This window comes from Crotalus tigris, unplaced genomic scaffold (genome assembly GCF_016545835.1).
Source record: "Crotalus tigris isolate CLP2741 ecotype Arizona unplaced genomic scaffold, ASM1654583v1 scf7180000017666.379230911805:20528666, whole genome shotgun sequence".
Classification (NCBI taxonomy): Eukaryota; Metazoa; Chordata; class Lepidosauria; order Squamata; family Viperidae; genus Crotalus; species Crotalus tigris.
Window position 1 is genome coordinate 19,113,188 of NW_024096552.1, and position 20,297 is coordinate 19,133,484.

Sequence of the window (20,297 nt, forward strand, 5' to 3'; positions counted from 1 at the left end):
AGTAGATATAGATAGAAATTCTCAGATTTATTTCCTGATATTTCCACTTCAGTATGGAAAAAAGTCCTAACAGAGACTCTATTCAGACAGATAATTCTAGACTATAAGAACCAACGATCTAATTTCCTATATTCTTCAGCCATATGAAAGATAGAAGACTGATAAGATACCAATTCATATGATGTCTGAATCAAGATGTTTTGAGTTCATTCAAGCCTTTTTTAGAGTAATGAAGGCCTTTGTCAATTGTTTTATGTTCCAAAAGAAATTGAACAACAGTCAGAAAGTTCAGAAATAGAACTGCATAACATTTTACCCTTTTATTAGCAACCTGGCAAAGCTACAAGTTATATGGTAGGATTTATTCATTTTTTATTTACTCGAGAAACTGGTATTCCACCATTATCACTAGGCATACATACTGGTATTCCTGGGCTCGCAGCCATTCATTTAGTGACAAGTAGTTGAAAAAAAAAATGATCTAGAACCAATTGCAACATCCCCATAGCCATATATTCAGCATTTGGACCCTTGGCAATTGGCATGGATTTATGATGGTTCCAGAATGTTGAGGTCATGTGACCACCATTTGCAACCTCTCAAACAGCTTCCAACAAGCGAAGTCATTAGGAGAAAACCTATTTGCTTCACTTAAAAACTGCAGTGATTCACTTAACAACCATGGCAAAAAAAAGATTGTAAAAGTGGACACAATCATTTAACAATCATCTTATTTAATGACAGAATTTCCACTCCCAGTTGTGGTTGTAATTTGAAGACTGCCATACACAGACACAAACACATGCACAATTTTTCATAATCTAAATCATTCAAATTATTATTAATGTCTATATTTTCCTTCTTGAAGGAGTAAAAACAAGCCCATGAAAAAGATTTTGCCACATACTGGTTTGATTGAATTAGCAATACTTTTTCTTCTCTTTGGATGAAGAACGTTAAGCTCAGATCTTCAAGCAGTAAATATAGTTGAGCTTATATAAAACTTATAAAATTTCATTGGTAGAAATTCAGTATTATAGAATCACAAAAAGTTAATAATTAGACAAAACTGAAAATATTTAAGAAGCAAATTATGAATCTGGTAATATAAAGAAATTCAGAAATTAATAATCTATTAATTTATCTCAAAATTGCAAAATAAATACAAGAAATTTTTTAGGATTACAGTACTGTAATCAGATGATTAATGGAATACTATAGTCTCATACCGCCATCAGCAATTATCACTAACAATTAGTGATATATATATGCAATTTAGTTGGCTCAAGATATAATAGCCAATTTAGTTGGCTCAAGATTCTTCTTTAAAAAATAGACAAGATGTTACTACCTATTGGAAAACACCCAGAGACCCCAAAAATAGTCAGTTGAATTACTATATGCATTTTGTAATTATATAAAAATCACTTTGATTTCTGATGAAGTAAACTGCTGCTGATAAAAGTATCTGTCCCAATACATTTCTTAATATTTTTATTTATAAACCACCGAGAGTCATTCAGGTGATATGGAAAGTATAGAAATTTGATAAACAAATAATAAATAAATATTTAATTCTTCATCCATTCTCTTCTACTGCACAATAGCTAACAATATTGTTACAGCCAACAATAAACTACTCAGATCAGAATTTAATAAAATAACAAGCTCTACTGCAAATAAGCTGAAAAACTAATTCGTTTGCAGCTAAGGAAGGAAGCTCAAAAATATTAAATAATATCTCTCTGTATATCTTTAGATAGGCATATATAAGGCTTTTCTAGATATTACAGGAAAGTGCTAGCCACCAGAAAAAAGTGACAGAATAAATTGCATTGCCTCCTTTGTCTATTCTTTTTTAAAAAATGTTTTATTGATTTTTTACAATAACAATCCTTAGTGCCTGGTGTACAGCATGTTGTCTTGGTTCATAATTTTTTTGGAAAAAACTTACAATAGTTAATTAACAGTCAATAATAATTAATTTTTATACTTCCATAATTAGTATATTGATTAATAGTATATTTCTTTGATCTTCTCTTCTCCCAATAGCATTCCCCTTCAACCTTAAACAAATATAATTTTTGATATTTTCAATATTGGCTATTCTTAAAATGCAACAATAATGGGGCTGGTAAGCAATGGGGACATATCACTTTGGGTATTTTTGAATATACATCTAGCGTTTTTCTGTAAGTAATAAACTCATGTTCAAAAATAGCCCATAAGAACATCAAATTTTTGTTTAAAAAGTTTAGTGAAGAAACATAACACTAAGTTGTCAGTATAAAGTACACGCAAATGACTGGAAAAGCAATAGACAATGTTGGTCAAGCATTATGTTAGCAGGTTATGGAAACCAAGTGTCCAGTGTTTCTTGCAGCCAAAGCCAAAATACGGTAGGTATGGAGGACAATTCCAACAAGTGAAAGGAAGGGATGTGTCCATAGCAGTAAGTAATCTCTGATTGTGGCAGCAATTACACTGTTGGTAAAACATCAGTTTAGATCAAAGGCCAAAATTCTGTTGGTAAATAAAGGAAAATACTAAAATTATCTGGAACAGCCCTCAATTACATTGCCACAACTGTGGGTTGGACATGAGGCAGAAGTAATGTAATGAGTATATGGCGAAAGAAAAAAGCAGTTACCATGCCATATTCATGCTGCATTAAGGGAAATATAAATGTATGTTGATGGCTTATCCCTGCCTTCATATTCTGAGTACAAAATAATAAGAAATATTGTTACTAGCTTTATATATTATAGCTAATAAATGATGGATGACTGTGGGGAAAGCGTCAAGCCTACACTATAGGAATCAATTATAATTTGCATACATAGAGGGTATGGACTCAACTATGTCTTATTATATGATGGAAATACAGTCTGGTGATCTTTAGCATGTACTTAGATTACCTTGGCAAAAAAATATCATTTTCTTAAATATGAGGACTTCATATTAGTTGTCAAGGAAACAGCCCCATGCTTTAGAAGAAAACCATATTGAACCAATTCATCTAGTTCAATAATGTATTTGTTGACTAGAAGCAGCTATCCAGTGTTTATTTGTTTACTTTCCTACAAGTGGCAACGTAATCAACCCCAATATAAAAATATAACTCTCAACAGCCATCCAATCACTATTGGATTATGTGTCAAACATCCACTTATAGAGAAGGGTCTTAAATTTTGGAATGTGAGCAATGTTTTAGGACACATTGCAAGGTAATCATAGAATATTTCTCGCCATCTCAAATAAATTTAACAATGCTAGATTATTAAATACTTCTCTGTCTCCTGATAGTTATCCTGCTTTTTTGTAGCATGTAAATAGTAACTATTGAGTTTTCTTGTCATGCTCTGATATAAGAAACCAGAATATAGTTTTTTAAAAAGCATTTAGAAACTCAGAAAAATTACTAATTCATTAAAATAAGGTCAGTGTTTTAAAAAGGGAAAGGAATTGACTTTTGCTACTACTTTCTCTTTTTGGCAGACATAGTCATTGCTACACAAAAAACCTGGATTTCTTTATTCTTATTGTGTTTGTGAGTTAGTAATTATTTCTCATTTGAGAACATTATTTAATATATTTCATATTTTCAACAAATGGATTGAATAGGCTTGTTTAGATATTTTTCCTATTGTAAGTATCTCACAAATATATAATAATAATAACAACAACAACCCCCAATGAGGCACTACCTTGATGTTATTGTGGGGCTTGTGTACTCTGAGTAAGATGAAAGCTATGCCAGAGATTCAACCATACTGGACAGGTCTCTTCAGAGGAGTCAGACAAAGAGTGCCTCTCCCATAAATAATATAGTGAGACGTAAATTTCAGAAAACCATACTGGTTCGGATGTCATCCAGGTTAACAAAGTCCATGCTAGATGTTGGAGTTCCTGGATATCTGGTGAAAAATGGGCTAAAGGACTCAGGACTGCTGGCTGAGCAACCAGGCCAGCAGCTGCAGAACTACTGGAAGAAAAGGTGTTTACCCATCGTATAGTGATTAAAACAAAGAAATAATTATTGAATAGTTTGTGATTGAAATACATAGTGATTGAAAACAAAAAAATAATGATCTGTTATTACAGATCTAGTCCAACAAAAAGAGGATATCTGAAATGAATACACCAGATCTGGAAAGAACACCATCCAGAATCAGAAATAACAGAACAGAGACTAGCAGATCAATGCTAATTTATAATACAAAATAAAATATTCACAGAAACAGAATTAGACGAACTGCAATGGTTTACCCAGGGCAAAGAAATCAAAGCCTTGCCAGTAGTAACTCAGAATGTAGAGGCAAACCAGGGAGGGTTGGCACTAGAGGAATCCAGCAGAGATATACAACTGTTTTCATTTGGAAACCAGGCTCTTCTTCCTCAGGAAAAACAAAGCCCTCTAACTAAAGAAATAAAAAATTGAAACAAAGAGTAACTGAGCATCTAGAACAGCACAAAAACAACAGAACAAGGCTGCCTGCATTGAAGTTTGTTCCAAAGAAGCAGCTAGCACAAGCATTAAAAGATGGAAATACTGCATTATCGAGTATAAGCACCAATTCACTGCAAGAAACAAGCCAACTAATGTACAGCACAGCTGCAGTTATACCTGGGATGCAAAATCAACAAAGAAGAAAAAAACCAAACTGTGCACCACAAAAATGGAAGGTTAGACTAGAAGATGAGATCAGCAAGTTAAAAACAGATGCAAGCAAGCTAGAACAGCTGAAAAAAAAAGCTGAAGAACAAGAAGATTAAAGAATACCTAATAAAGAAATCCCACGTAGAAACAAGGAAGACCGAGGAAGCACTGGAAATAATAAAGCAGCAAATAACAGCTATAGCCAGGAAAATCAGCAGATACAAAGCTCGAATCGCAGAAGATTTTCAAATAGAAATAGAATGACTGTTGTAAAGGCAAGCAAGGGTAGTACCAATAGTAATAGGTGCCTTGGGTGCAATCCCAAAATAACTGGAGCACCACTTGAACACCATTGGCATTGACAAATTCGCCATCAGTCAATTGCAAAAGGCAGCCTTACTAGGAACAGCCTCCTTGCTGCCACAATATCTGTAATACCATCAAACAGCCAAATCTGCCTCTCCTAGGTCCTTGGTAGACAAAAAAGCCAAATCCAGTCTGACATCTAGCTGACTGTGCGATGATCAATAATAATAATAGAATTGGAGGGGACCTTGGAGGTCTTCTAGTCCAAACCCCTGCTCAGGCAGAAAACCTATACCAGGGGTAGGCAACCCAAAACACTCAAAGAGCCACTTGGACCCGTTTCCCACTAAAAACAAAACACCGTGAGCCACAAAACCCTTTTGATATCTAAAATGAAGATAACACTGTATATATCCTTTTTTACCTTTATTATAGGTTTGTGTGTGTGTGTGTGTGTGTGTATACACACACACACACACACACACATTAAAAATAAAAGTAAAAATATGACTCTTGGGACTATCCATACTATTAAAACAATGATCACCAAGAGAATGCTTTAAGAGAATAAAATTACATACACACAAAGGTAAAAAAAGGATATATGCAGTATTATCTTCATTTTAGATGTCAAAAGGGTCTCTCTCTCTCTCTCTCTCTCTCCCTCCCTCCCTCTCTATCTGCCCTTGGTCTGCCACTCCTCTTCCCCCCTCTCTATCTCTCTCCCCCCCTCCCCCCTCTCTCTTTCTTTCTCTCTCTTTCTCCCCCCCCTCCTATCTGCTGCTCACCTGGCAAGCTTCAAGCTGTTGTCCAACAAGCTCAGGGGTAAGCAACCTCGTCTCTTTTATGACTAATGGACTTCAACTCCCAGAATTCCTGAGTCAGCCTAGCTGGGCTAGCTAGCTCTCTCCTGCCCTTCCTGCTTCCTGCAGAGATGCAGCAAAGGGAGGAGCTCCGCCCAGTAAGCTTTTCAGCTCCTCGGAGAACACTGTGAGTGCACTCTCTTTTACACACACACACACACACACACACACACACACACACACACACAAACACAAACAGAGAGAGAGAGAGAGAGAGAGAGAGAAGCAGGGAAGCTCAATTGCCTCTCTCTGTTTCTGTCTCTCTCTCTGCAAAGGCAGAGGAGGCTGGGAGCCACAGGGGAAGGCTCAAAGAGCCGCATGCGGCTCCGGAGCCACAGGTTGCCGACCTGTGCCCTATACCATTTCAGACAAGTGGCTGTCCAGTCTCTTCTTAAAAACTTCCAGTGTTGGAGCATTCACAGCCTCCGGAGGCAGGTTGTTCCACTGATTAATTGTTCTAACTGTCAGGAAATTTCTCCTTAGTTTTAGGCTGCTTCTCTCTTTGGTTAGTTTCCATCCGTTGCTTCTTGTCCTGCTTTCAGGTGCTTTGGAGAATAGCTTGACTCCCTCTTCTCTATGGCAACCCCTGAGATAGTGGAACACTGCTATCATGTCCCCCCTCGTCCTTCTCTTCATTATGCCTGAAATTGATTTGGCAATTTTTCCCATGCAGTTCTAGATGGTTGTTGGACTGCCACAATCCTAATATTTTTGAAAAGTTATTTTTAGATGTTACTTAGGCCCAATAAAAATGTAGGCATTTTTAGGATGATTAACTATTGCCTCAATAACAAAATCACTATCTAAGTGAAACAGTTGTTAAATGAATTCTGCCCCCATTTTACACCACAGTTGTTAAGTGAATCAACACAGTTGTTAGATTAGTAACATGGCTGTTAAATGAATCTGGCTTCCTGTTTGACTTTGCTTGTCAAAAGGTCACAAAAGGTGATAACTTGTCCTTGGGACAGTGCAACCTTTGTAGATACATGCCAGTTGCCAAGAGCCTGAATTTTGATCACTTGACCCATGGGGATGCTACAATGCTTGTAAACGTGAAAAATGGTCATGGTCACTTTTTTCAGTGGTATTGTCACTACCTGTAATGTACTATTGAAACATCTTCACTGTTTACTCATTAAGGTATTATAAACTGTTACTGCTAAAATAGCATTAAGTACTCTCCAAACAACTGTAACAACTTGGTATAAAACCTATACTTAGGTTTTCTAAAACTATCAATTTATAAAATATTAGAGGAGTCAGACATGTATGAGAAATCATATAATGTGCGAGAGAAAATGTTTACAGCTAATAGTTTCCTACGTTATTGTTCTAATAAAGATGGTGTTACAGAGTGTGCAACTTTTAATCCTTTTTTCAGAAATCATCTAAGTAAAATCAAAGAAAATCATATAAAAGATTGCCTGAGTGTCACTCTTCTGTGAAAGAGAGTAGAGAAATCTGATCTTCAGTTACTTATTTAAAATACCACCCTAACTTATCTGACCCTCTCATTGCTTAGAAACCACACTTGCTTGCTGGTGCTTTTCTTTAAGAAGCATATTTCCCCAATGGATATTTTGAATGCACCTTTTTTAGGTATGAAAAAAATCTTGAAATAAATAGCAAAAAAATGAACATAACAAGAATGTTGAACTAAATGCTTTCCTGCTTGTTATGAAACATAATGAAAATATTCACTTATCTGGGAAGTGAGGGGAGGGGGGTTGAGGGTGGGTGGGTGGAAGTGTGGGTGGGCAAGGATAATATAGATAAGGTAATTTATAAGAAAGGTGCGGCCTGGGCAGAAGGAGAAGAAGGTGTAGGGAGGAAGTAGGACGGCAAGAGGAGAGGGGGAGGGGAAGAGAGTAGGAGGGGAGGAGAGGGGAGGGAAGTAGGGAAGGTTTTAGAGAGGGTGAACGCGGCCTGGGGGGAATGGGCAGGTGGTACCAATGGTTATGAAGTTATGAATTTATTTTATTTTAAAATTGTATTTTGTATGATGTATAAATGGAAAAAAATAAAAAAAATTGGGAAAAAAAGAAAATATTCACTTATCTTGTATATTCATTACTCATTAATAATCATATCATGTAACATTATGAATGTATGAATGGACTATATATTAGTAGTAATATTTCATCTCACAATATTGTGTACTCATTTTGCAGAATACTTTCAAAATTAAGTCATTCCTGTGGTTGACTGCAGACATCAAATATGCTCAAATGGCACATAAAGAAAAGGGGGGAAGTGCAACCATAACTAACCGTTGACACAGAGTATTCATTTTTCAGATTAAGACTGTATAATACTTATTTGTGTTCAGAAATGGAGTCACTTCTTTTAGGAAGAAAGGAATTATCTATTCTTTAGGTAGCCACTCAAAAAATTCAGTGCACCAGATAGCAATAGCCCCTAGACTTACATACTGCTTTACAGTGCTTTATAGCCTTCTCTAAGCAGTTTACAGAGTCAGCATATTTTCCCCAACAATCTGGGTCTTCATTTTACCGACCTCGAAAGGATGGAAGACTGAGTCAACCTTGAACTAGTGAGAATTGAACTGCTGGCAGTCAGCAGAATTAGTCTGCAATACTGTAGAGCGTTCCCACAATGAACCATTCCTAATCTCTGAATTGGATCTGTTCAAGATAAAATGACAGTGGAATAAAGGCACAATACTGTACTTCAAATGAGTAATATTGAGGTTCTGCTGTGGGCTCTCTAACTTTATTGCCAAGCAACCTTGTTTATCACTCAGTGCCCTCACAACAACACATTTCCTTTATCTTTAATTGCCTAAAAATTTCCTCCAGCTGTCGCCTCCTTCATCCAACTTTGTCTTTGCCATTTGACATATTTAAATTTTCCTTTTGTTTTGTAATCCACATTTTTTCACACCCTAAAATTATAGCCCTTTCAAGGCACAAGTCCTTCCATTCAAATAGCAGAACACTGTGCAATTTTAGCATCATATAATTTCCCCTGTAATTGCTAAATCATTTTCTTCCTCTTCCTCCCACTCTATTTAATAGGAAAAGAGAGAAAGAAAAACAGAACTGTAATGAAGGAAGGAAGATTAGAAGAATCACTGAAAGGGACAGGATATTTAATAAAGATGGACCTGCCTGCTTTTTGATAATGACACAGAATCACAGAATGGTAAAATAATCCCTGTTATATATACAAACTTTTCCATCTATTTTTCCCATTTGGTAAATATTAGATTCATTAGACTTACATATCATTGTACATTCATCTGTGCAAAACTATTTCATGTACATCAATAAAATTCTCAAAAATGCCAAAAAAAATAGCAATATGAAACCATCTGACATTTTTTAAAAAAAATTCACTAATAGTAATTTTTGGGATGGGGTAGAAATTGACAAGTAATAAATATTCTGTCTTCTACACCACAAATATTTTATCATAACAGAGTTTCACTTTAATGCTATCTTTTCATTTGTAACATTCTTTCAAATAAAATAACGTTACTGACTTCCAGCATTATTTACAGTACATGCTACCTTAATTATAAGGATCTGCATTTCACTGGTAACAGGCACACTCCCTCCCTCACCTTCTCTCAGCATTGGTTTTGATACAAGGCAAATGTATTTTCTGTTATGTAAAAGATCATGATGAATTAGCCCAGATAAATTCCTCTTTATAATGCACATTCAGACTGAGTTCCAAACATAGTTATAAATTAAAGAAAGGGAGAAATAAAACTAGGTGCATTTTTCTTGAAAAAAGTTGGAAATGTGTGACAACCAAATATAAACATAAATGAAGTATCTTTAAAACTATATATGCATATTTCATTGGAAACAAATATGCAGCAAATAGCTTTTTAAGAAAACTAGAATTTTTTTTCCTAGTTCAAATAAAATCTTTTTTATTTGTAGCACATACGGCAATATCAGAAATTTTCTCTTTTAATTTTGTCCTGACAATTTTCTTAGGGAAAGACTGTTAGATATTTAGATAGAGAGATTTTTTTTAAAAAAAGGAAACAAAACATTTGATAAATTGAGAGTAATCCTTGTGTTCACTGTTCCCATTGGGCATCATGTCTGCCCAGATTTTCACAGATATATACAAATACAGCATTAGTATTATAACCATACAGTTTTAGGGAGTCAGGAAAAGAGAGATTCTGCACAGAACATATTGCAGCAAACAATGTAAGATTGGATAGTAAATTGATGTAATAATTTTGAATACAATTTGGATCTGTATTGAATTATGGGTGCTTCAGAAAAAAAACTTGTTATAAAGTGATCAAATCTACTCATTTACATAAGTCAATTTTATATGAAAAGATATTCCCATCATAGAAAGGAGTACGTTGATTGTACCAATAGCTATTAAAGATGAGAAACCTCTAAAGGGAGGGAGGCAGAGGTGGAAATGCTATCTTATTATCCCAAACATGGTTGATTTTTTTCCATTAAAATGTGGTACTTGCTTTTTGGAATATCGTTCCCCAGAGATTAAATTGGTCCAGACTTTCTTGACCTTTCATAAGATCTTAAAAACACCTGAACATGATGCAACTTCAAAAACTGAATCACATTGTAGCATAAAATTTGCCGCAGAAGAAAGGCCAGCAATTATGTAGGAATTAACCAAGTAGCATAGGGGGAAAGGGATTACTGCAAGTAGCATCCAAAGCATTGATTTACATTTGCAGAAGTGCAAGATTCATCACTTTATATACAATATTGCACTGCCTTCAGGAATATTTTGCTATGTTGCATTATTATTTATTTATTTTGTTATGTTGCATTATTATTTTCATCAAGAAACATCACATTATCAAATATTTATCTTTCTCAAAGCATATCCCCAAAGGTGTATTCATTCTATTATAATTGAGCCCTATAAGAACATTTAATGAGAAACAATAACAACAGAAATACCTATTGGATAATAATAAAAGGTCTAAGAAACACCTATTCTAAAAAAAACCATAAGCTTTCAAGAAAGCCTATCTGCTATTCTATGAGTGCCTACTGATGCCATCAGTAAAGGAGAAAAAAAAAATCACCTCAGGGACTTCCAGTTTTGCATGGTAGCGCACGGTTGTGGGATTGCGAAGCTCCACTTCCCATGCTCTTTTCGTCCTGCCAGGAGACCCCAAATGGGTCTAAAGCTGCCCCAAAGAGGCAGCAAAGACAGAGGGATGCCCCAGCGATCCAGGAATGATGGCAGTCATCCTGTAGATCTGGGGATTCTCTCTAACCTGACAGGAGAAAGGCTGGCCCACCTCTGTAACCAGACTAAGCTATTTGCAGCTGAAGTCCACAAGTATTCACCAGAACATCGGTGAACAGCATGCTAAAACTGGTTGAAAATTTTGATCTTCTCTCTCCTATTTTATATCCTGAATTTTTGGAAAAGATACCCCAAGAAGCAAAAAAGCCTCTGAAAGTGAAAGGGGGGGAGCTTTGTCCCACCCTCCCATGGAAGGAAGCAGCGAATTATATTAAGGGGGGCAGAAATATACTGTTGCTGATATCTAGTGGTGGAAGAGAATATATAACTCTAGCTGCTTTGTTATAAGTATTGGCAGGATGCCCAAAATGATCCTCAATCTTTAAAAAGAGCTAAATAAAACATGCCACAATAAGCAAAGACTATAATTGTAAAAAAAACATAACTGACCTTCCTGGATGATAATCACCTATTGACCATGACTTTAAAGCTGTTTTCAGAGAAAGAAAAAAATGAGTTTTAGCTATCATGGAACCTCAGGAACTTGCAAAACAATGTGTCAAGAAAACCCAAATACTTTCCAGGAGGAAATGCTCACTATGTTGCAATTAATCCAAACAACAATGACTCTACACCACAATGAAATTAAAAACAACTTTGATGATATAAATGGATATATCTTTACATTAACGTCATAACACAAGAATTTTCAGAAAATGAAAGAATCTACCAATGGAAGGAATTGTGATTTAATGCATAGAGAGGAAAACATACAAGACGTGACTGAAGCACTGGAACCAGAAGAGATAGTCCACACCCCAGAATCACAAAACAAAGCCGAAGATAAGAAGAAAACCTGACAGAGATACTAAAAAACCTACAATGAGAGGCAAAAAAGATAAAAGAAATCAACATATTACCTGATTTGCCCCTCCCATCCTTAATAACATCTATAGGAAAATGGCAAGACTTTTTAATTAAGTAGAATAGATGGATAAGAAAAGCCATTTGGCGAAAGAAAAAGTCTAAAATCAGATTCAAGGGATCAGAAGGTTGAACCTATCGGAAACAATTTTTAAAGATTAAGCATTTGTTTGAATATGATTAATATACAATATGGACTACTCAACCAGTAACTATTGAATGGAATAGAGTTAAAAGATTTTTTTTTATGATATAAGAAATATAACTGTCTTTTTAAAGATTAAGTGTTTGAATGTGGTTAAAATATAACATGGATTATTTAATTAGTAAATATCAAATGGAATAGAGTTAAAAATGAAAAATGGGGGATATAAATGCATTTTAGTTTGAGAGAGATATATTTTTCTTTTTCTTCTTTCTTATTCTGAGTAGTATTGTATGTTTTTAATGATATGAGAAATGTAATTGTTGGAGGATAATTGTGAGGGAAACAGCTTAGATATTTAACCATAAATCAATTTTGTGAAAATCTTAACAGATAAAAATGATTCAAATTTTGTAGGGAAAAAGTCTAAATGACAACGTTGAAAACAGGACATATAATGCAACTAAGAAGACTAACTAGAAAAGAAATTCTATATTGATGCTATTATTAATTGGACAAATGTTAGAAAAATGTTTATATTAAGACCTGTACTAACTTAATGTTTGCAAAAGAGAACAATATAGGAAGAAGAGAAAATCAAGGAAAGCCGTACAATATGATAGAAATTGACTATTATTGATTGTTGTGAAATGTGAATCCAGACAACATGCTGTTTACTAAGCACTAAGGTTGTTAGTTTTAAAAAAAATCAATATGTGTGTGTGTGTGTGTGTGTGTGTATAAAATCACCTCTGTTGTGGGCATAAATAGGCCCATTGCAAGGCCTAAAGGCTTTCTTAAACCTCCTATCCCTTCAAGTAATTTTTCAGTCAAGTTTAACACAAAACCTTTTAGTTAAAATAAACAGATTGGATAAATGTGTCTATGGCCTTAGGACCCCATTTCATGATGCCATGCACAAAACACATGTTTCAATTGTATTAAGTTAAAAGAAAACCAATGCATGTAAGTACAAGAATAGACATTTCTTATTTTTTAATTATTTATTTATCCTGCACAATTTAGTTTAAATTAATTTCTATGCTTTCCTGAAAGCAATACTTTGTGCATGGTAGAAATCAGCTAACAAATATAAGTTTTCATTTACCATTTCATTAGTTATGGGCTAGAAAAACCTAAATGTGAGTAGATCTCACTGCAAACATTCAAAGGAAAATGAAAGAGTTTAGAAAAATATGAATTTGGGGTAAATTGATTTACTAACAGATTTGACCTTAAAGGCTTTTCATCCTAAGGGAGAATAACAGCTTTCTCTTTCCTCTGTTCAACCACTGGATAACGCTTGGTCAATCACTGCCTTTGAAACCAAATTGATTATTGTGATGTGAAAAATAGAGGGGAGGAAGCTTTTGCTCCTGAAGTAAAGGAAAATGTAATGAAAGTTTTTAAAGAAAAAAAAAGAGAAATAAATCACTGTCATATGCCATAATATATTAACAAGTAAAGTACTTATGATCCTTTATTTTGAATATACAATGAAGTGATTGTGTTTAAGGAATAAATACATTCAGTAGCCACTTTATCTGATAAAGATCCCTGCTTGGAACTTGGATAATAGAACTCCCTAAAAAGACTGGAGCCCGCAACTAATATTCACAACTCCATATAACTTATACGGCACAGAGTGGGATATGGATATAGTTATAGATAAGGAGAAAAGTATGTATAGATTATCATTAGCATTTATTCTGGAAATTTAAAGAATCAGACTGATTCAGTGGAATACGGCTAATAGATTCATAGGTCTGTGGCTATTCTCTCAATTTAAAAGTAGATTCATACCTCTGTGATCCCACATTCTTGGCTAAGTTCATTTGCTTAGTCAGTTTATTACAAATTGCACACACACACACATGCACACACGCGCACACACACACACACATATATAGGTATAGGTATGTGTATGTGTATGTATATGTATGTATGTATGTATGTATATATGTATATGTGTACACACACACACACACACACACACACATATACCCCAAAATCCCAAAACTTCAAATCTTGGACTGGAGACCAATCAGTTTCTCCATTGGAGGGAACTTTCTGCTCAATACCCTTCTCAACAAATGACTTTCAGCTATCTTACTAGTTCTTTAAAAGGAATGTTGACAAAATGTTTTTCCTCTCTTTTCTGTTGTGCAAGGAAGGGCCTGGCATGTAAAGTTCTAGGCTGTTTGAGCTTTCACATTTCTTTCCTTTCCTTTTCATATGAAGTAGAAGATGGATGGGTTTATTTACTACTGTGGTGTGCAAATTATATAGTGTGGTATGGAAATGCCCTTAATAATTCCATTAATTCCATTCCTGCATTCTGAAAATTATGCATTGTATATCCTAAAAAGTAAACCAACCTTATTGCCCTCTTTGAAGTGACCAAATTAGTGGATCAAGGAAATGCTGTAGATATAATATTCCTAGACTTAAGTAAGCCATTTGTCAAAGTAGACAACTACTTCTTGGTAAGATAGAAAAATAAGAGATAGAAAGCATCACTATCAGATGGATTCATAATTGGCTGACAAACCACACTCATCATATAGTCCTCAATCTACATGGAGGGAAGCTTGCAGCAGATACCTTAAAGTTGTCTCCTGGACCTAGTACTCTTCAATATCTTCATAAATAATCTAGATGAAGGAATAGAAGCAGAGCTCATTAAATTTGCAGACCACACTAAGCTGGGGAGAATTGCTAACAGTTTGGAAGATAGATCAAGATTCATATTTTGACAGTCTAGAGAAATGGGGCTTATCCAATAAGATGCAATTCAGTGGTAGGAAAAGTAAGGTCCTGCCTTAGGCAGGAAAAACCAAAAATGCACAGGTAAAGAGTAAATGGTATGTGGCTCAACAGTAGTAACTGAGAGAAAGAGATCTAGGTGTCTTAGAGTATCACTTAGATATGAATCAACAGTGTGCTGCAGCTGCCAAAAAAACCTCCAACAACGATGCAGTCCTAGGCTACATCAACAGAGAAACAGCATGAAGATCACAGCAAGTGATAGAACCACTCTATACTGCACCAGTGAGGCTACATTTGGGATACTGCATTCAGTTCTTGTCACTACAATACAAAAAAGAGACCCTTGAAATAGTACAGAGAAAACCAACAAAGATGATGAATCTGGAGACTAAACCTTAAAGGAACTAGGTATGGTTAGCCTAATGAAGGGAAGGATTAGGGGTGATGTGACAGTTGTCGTCTAGTACTTGAAGGACAATCACAGAGCTGATTCAATAGATTTGTTCTTAAAGCACTGAGGACAGGGCAAGAAACAATGAGTGAAACCTCATTGAAGAGAGATCATACCTAGAACTAAAGAGAAATTTCCTGACAATGAGAGCAATTAACCAATGGAACAGCTAGCCTCCCAGAGTTGTGGGTAGTCCATAACTGGAGTTTAAAAAAAGAAAAAAAAAAGGACATTCATTTGACTGAAATAGTACTCCTTCCATGGGCTGGGATTGGAGTAGAAGAGCTCCAAGGTCTATCCCAGCCCTATGATTCTATGATTGAAATCTTCCAGTTTATTTACTAATGTCACTATTTAGCAAAGCACAGAGATGAATAATAACAAGAAGATCTTGTTATTAAGAAGATCTCAGGAATCAGAAATTTTTATTCAGTCATAGATCAAGGGTATCTAAAGAAAGATGCTTAAGTACATATGATATGCCAACATAAAGCCCATATCTATGAATTTTCCATTCTTGTGATGGAGGAAAAGAGAGAAAGTATTATTTTTCTTTCTGGAAGAAATAAGATGAAGGAGAAAGCTTATCATTTTCAGAATCAGGAGAAAACAGAGCAGAGACATGGATCATGTTCACATTTTTCTCTTCTATGACAAATGCTTTGGGTATATTTATTTTCTCTTTGTGCCCATGATGTTATCTTCATTGTATCCTTGGCTGTGAAAAGCCTTAATTTGGTGACAACTTTATAGATATTAAAAATAATACTCCCCCAGTCTTTCTGATACCATCTAGAAATAGCCTTGAAGTTTATAAACTATAATAATAACAACAACAACAAAACAACAACAACAACAACAACAACAACAACAATAATAATAATAATAATAATAATAATAATAATAATAATAATAATAATAAAATTGGAAGGGAGCTTGGAGGTCTTCTAGTCCAACCCCCTGCTCAGGCAGGAAACCGTATACCATTTTGGACAAATGGCTATCCAGTTTCTTCTTAAAAACTTCCAGTGTTGGAGCATTCACTGCCTCTAGAGGCAGGTTGTTCCACTGGTTAATTGTTCTAACTGTCAGGAAGTTTCTCCTTAGTTCTAGGTTGCTTCTCTCCTTGATTAGTTTCCACCCATTGCTTCTTGTCCTGCCTTCAGGCGCTTTGGAAAATAGCTTGACTCCCTCTTCTTTGTGGCAGCCCCTGAGATATTGGAACACTGCTATCATGTCCCCCCTCATCCTTCTACCTATTTAATTTTCGGTAATACCTACTAAATTATATTTTATTTCTCTATTAAAGTTTTTAGTACTTCCTATTTGCTCCCTGTACCTTGTGCATTTCTAAAGAGACACAAAGATTACAAAAGCTCCAGTTCCTATAATAGTTCAGAAATAGCCCTTTTGACTCCATCTGTTTTGATCAAAAAGTTATAAATGTAAAAAAAATAATAGTTGAATTTATATAACAGCAAGAGATGCTCATGCTATTTTGATAACTGGACATTTCCAGTTGCTGTCAAATGTGGAAAACTGATTTTTATCTATGTCATTTCCTACTTCCTCCTCACTAAATGATTAAGGACTCAAAGACAATCACCCTGATCTTCAGTTCTATTTCAAGGGGCAGACTCCAGTGGAAGCTCTGCCTCACATCTATATTATGAGTGGTTGCCCTTCCTAATTAGGATGCTCTATTAAAATACAGATACTCAAGTTAAATATGATAGAGCTGCCACTTTATTGCAGATGTTCCAATCTATTAAAAGTGATAGATTCTATTCTAGTTGTTTAATATTTGGTTAAATTCAGTGGTAACTCTTTAACTGAAAATGAATTCCACACTTCTAAGCTTAGTGAGAAGCATTTAGCAGTATTGTGGTTTGCTGATGAAACAGCTGTTCTTTTACTTAAATATGTTGACCTCAGAAGAAGTCTGTAGGAGAATGGGCTAGCAATCAAACTCTGTATGAATAAAATTATGGTTTTCTCTGTCTACTCATCACAAACACAATTCACAAATTGGAAATAATAAAATAAATTGAAACTTTCAGATACTTTGCTGTAATTTTTCAAGCCTGCAGAGCCTTGTAGGAATAAATTAGAATCCTTCCTGCCAAAGCCAACAATAATATTTGGGCTTTTTTCACTTCAAAGAGGTGCAATGCAAACTGTTGCCATGAAGCTTTTCAAAGGAGCAGCTATTCTCAAAGGTTGTATGGTGCACAGATATGCACTTAACATGCTTCAAAAACATTGCTCAAACTAGATTCTCACGAACATGCTTCTGAGATCCGTGCTACATTTCAATTGCTTTAATCTTCCTGTAAATAGCCATGCATTTGCCAAGTCTCTTACTATCCCAAAGGCAACTGGACTTTTTTTGTGTTTCTTTTGAAGATGTTTCACTTCTCATCCAAGAATTTTTTTAGCTCTGACTAGATACTGGGAAGTGGCAGCATAAATCCTTCCACCCCTCCACCATCTAGCTAGAGCTGAAGAAACTTCTTGGATTAGAAGCGAAACATCTTTAAAACACACATACGCACAATGAAGTCCAGTTGCCTCCTGAAAAAAAGCACCTTTGGAACAACCATACTTCGATGACTGAGAACCTCCATAGACAAGTCTCTTATTGGTTTAGTTCCAGATTTTTTAATAGCTTATTGGCCCTTGATGACTTTTTGATCAAAGGGAAATAAAAAATATCTCAACTGACACGTTATTGCAGCCTTCTGTGCTGCCTCTAGATTTAGACTGAACTAAAGCTGAAATCTGTCAAAGCACCTTTGACATTTGCATGGCAGAACAGATAAGGGTGCTACAATCTATTTTCAGTACTGGATTCCAAACTGTAAATTTTTTATACCTGTAAACTATTTATTCATCAGTGATTGTCTTTTTAGAGCATTTTCCTAGGTTCATTTTAACATTTTATCCTCAACTACTAAATACGAGATGCAGTAGGTCTCTATGCATTCGCTGAGAGATGTATTTTTCCATTATCCTCTCTACATTAATTTACAAGCAAGCACGCCTTTACCACTTACTGACAGAATCCATAGTCTAGTTAGGAAAAAGAGGTCCATTCTACATGTCATAGTAGGAAAAGTTTTATCTGTAGTAATTTCTCTAAGAAGGCATAAGACGTTCTATTTTTGATGAAATTATGAAGTTTTTTCCCATTTTATTTTACTGCACTCCTATTTTACTCAATTTCTATTTGATCTTAACTACAGTAATATTTTATTGTATTTTATTTATTTTTTTCTCTTTTTTAAGTCTTATTTTTAAGTTTTATATGAAAATTGTCTTTCTTGTGTTTGGCCATTGTTTCTGAGGTTTTTATTTTTAACTTTGGTGGTCATTAATCACAATTAAACTTGAATTTCTATATAAGTGTGCCGTATACCAAATAGGAAGTTTTGATCCAAGAATACAACATTCTATCCACTTAATAAGGTATAATGCTCGTGGAGTATATATTTTAGCAAAATGAAAGTGTCTATGAAGACACCTTCTTGGGATACTAGAGTGAAATGAGACAACAACAGGAATACACACACACACACACACACACACACTTGCAAGAACATCTCACATCTCATGCTAAACTGTTCTTTGATGGGAAAAAAAGCTTAATCTAGATGAGAAAAGATCAATCATGATATTTAAAAAGGTTTCCAGATGAATGACAAATCATTAATTGGATCTGCTAAGTAAATAAATTGACCAATGCAAGGCCTCAAAAGTAAAATAATGGAATGTCAAACTGAGCTTTTTAAATCATTGAACCAAATTGAAATATCAAAAAATAAAGAGCATTTTGTTTTTTTCTGCACATCCAAAAAATTGTTCTGTTTGTGTAAAGAATAACATGGTTTTATTATTTGATGACAGATTTTTCTATCCATAACTAATAATTTAAATTCCATTAGGTTCTCTCCTTTGTCTCAATACAACAATGAGGACAGAATGCCAACAAGAGAAAGGAGATTTGCAGACAATGTAAAATTGATGGACACAAAATTGTGTTTGGAGCAATGTGCTCCTAGATTTCAGGGAACAGTTCATTCTCTGGCAGAAGAGATATGCAGAGGAATATGAGGTTTGTTCCATTCTCAGAATGGTACCTCCTTGTTGTCAGGGAGAACGAGAGTCTTCAGAAAGGAAAATATCATTTCATGAATAAAGAAGATGTTCTAATGAGAGAGATCATTGAGCCATTTTCTTTCACAGCCAGAATATACTTCTGATGTGTAAAAGGTGTGGGCAATGTAATAATTAGAAAAGCAAGATATATATTTGTAGTGATTATGTACATTGGATGATGAGTTGCAGATTGCTAGAACAAAGGTCATACTATCCAGATGAGCTTCAGGATAATTCTGGAAAATGCCCTAATCATTATACACAACGATATAAATGTCATTAGGAAATGTAGTTGGGTAGTATTAGAAACTAAATTTAAGCTGCTAGCTAGCAGACTGACACTTATAAATCTCAGGATAATAGAAAGAAATGAGTCACAATGTAAGTAAAATAGGTAAATATGCTATTGTGCTTATAATTGCTATACAAAGATTGGAAGCTGTTATTTTGTATATTTTTTCTATTTTTCTTTCTTGCACTTTCAGGTTTCTCTTTTATTTCTTTTTTCTTCCTTACTTTATATTAGTTTGCATTAGTTTTTACCTTTGTTTTTAAAACTTTTAATAAAAATATAAAAAAGAAAGAAAAACATGTTCTCTATTTCATACTCAAGTATTGTTCCATACTTCCAAGGCAGACCTTGGAAAGTTCAATATGTAAAAGATATGGTGGCGACAGCAGAGGAATTTACCTTTGTAGTGAGAGACAAACTAAATCTGCACCTCAAAGATGTTCTCTATTTGCACTGAAATGGAAATAGGCTATGAAGAGTTGCATTCCCCCACAGAATGA

The 20,297-nt window shown here is 34.8% G+C and overlaps 1 protein-coding gene across 2 annotated transcripts in view; it reads right to left on the reverse strand.

Annotated features, from left to right (window-relative positions):
* ARPP21 (cAMP regulated phosphoprotein 21) overlaps positions 1–20,297 on the reverse strand; it is a 229,534-nt gene that overhangs the window by 154,264 nt on the left and 54,973 nt on the right. The window contains exon 2 of one of the 2 annotated variants that reach the window (XM_039336911.1): positions 11,509–11,548. The exons of the other annotated variant lie outside the window; for it this stretch is intronic. The gene's annotated coding sequence lies outside the window, so the exon portion shown is untranslated. The remainder of the gene's footprint in view (positions 1–11,508; positions 11,549–20,297) is intronic. 2 annotated transcript variants of the gene reach the window in all.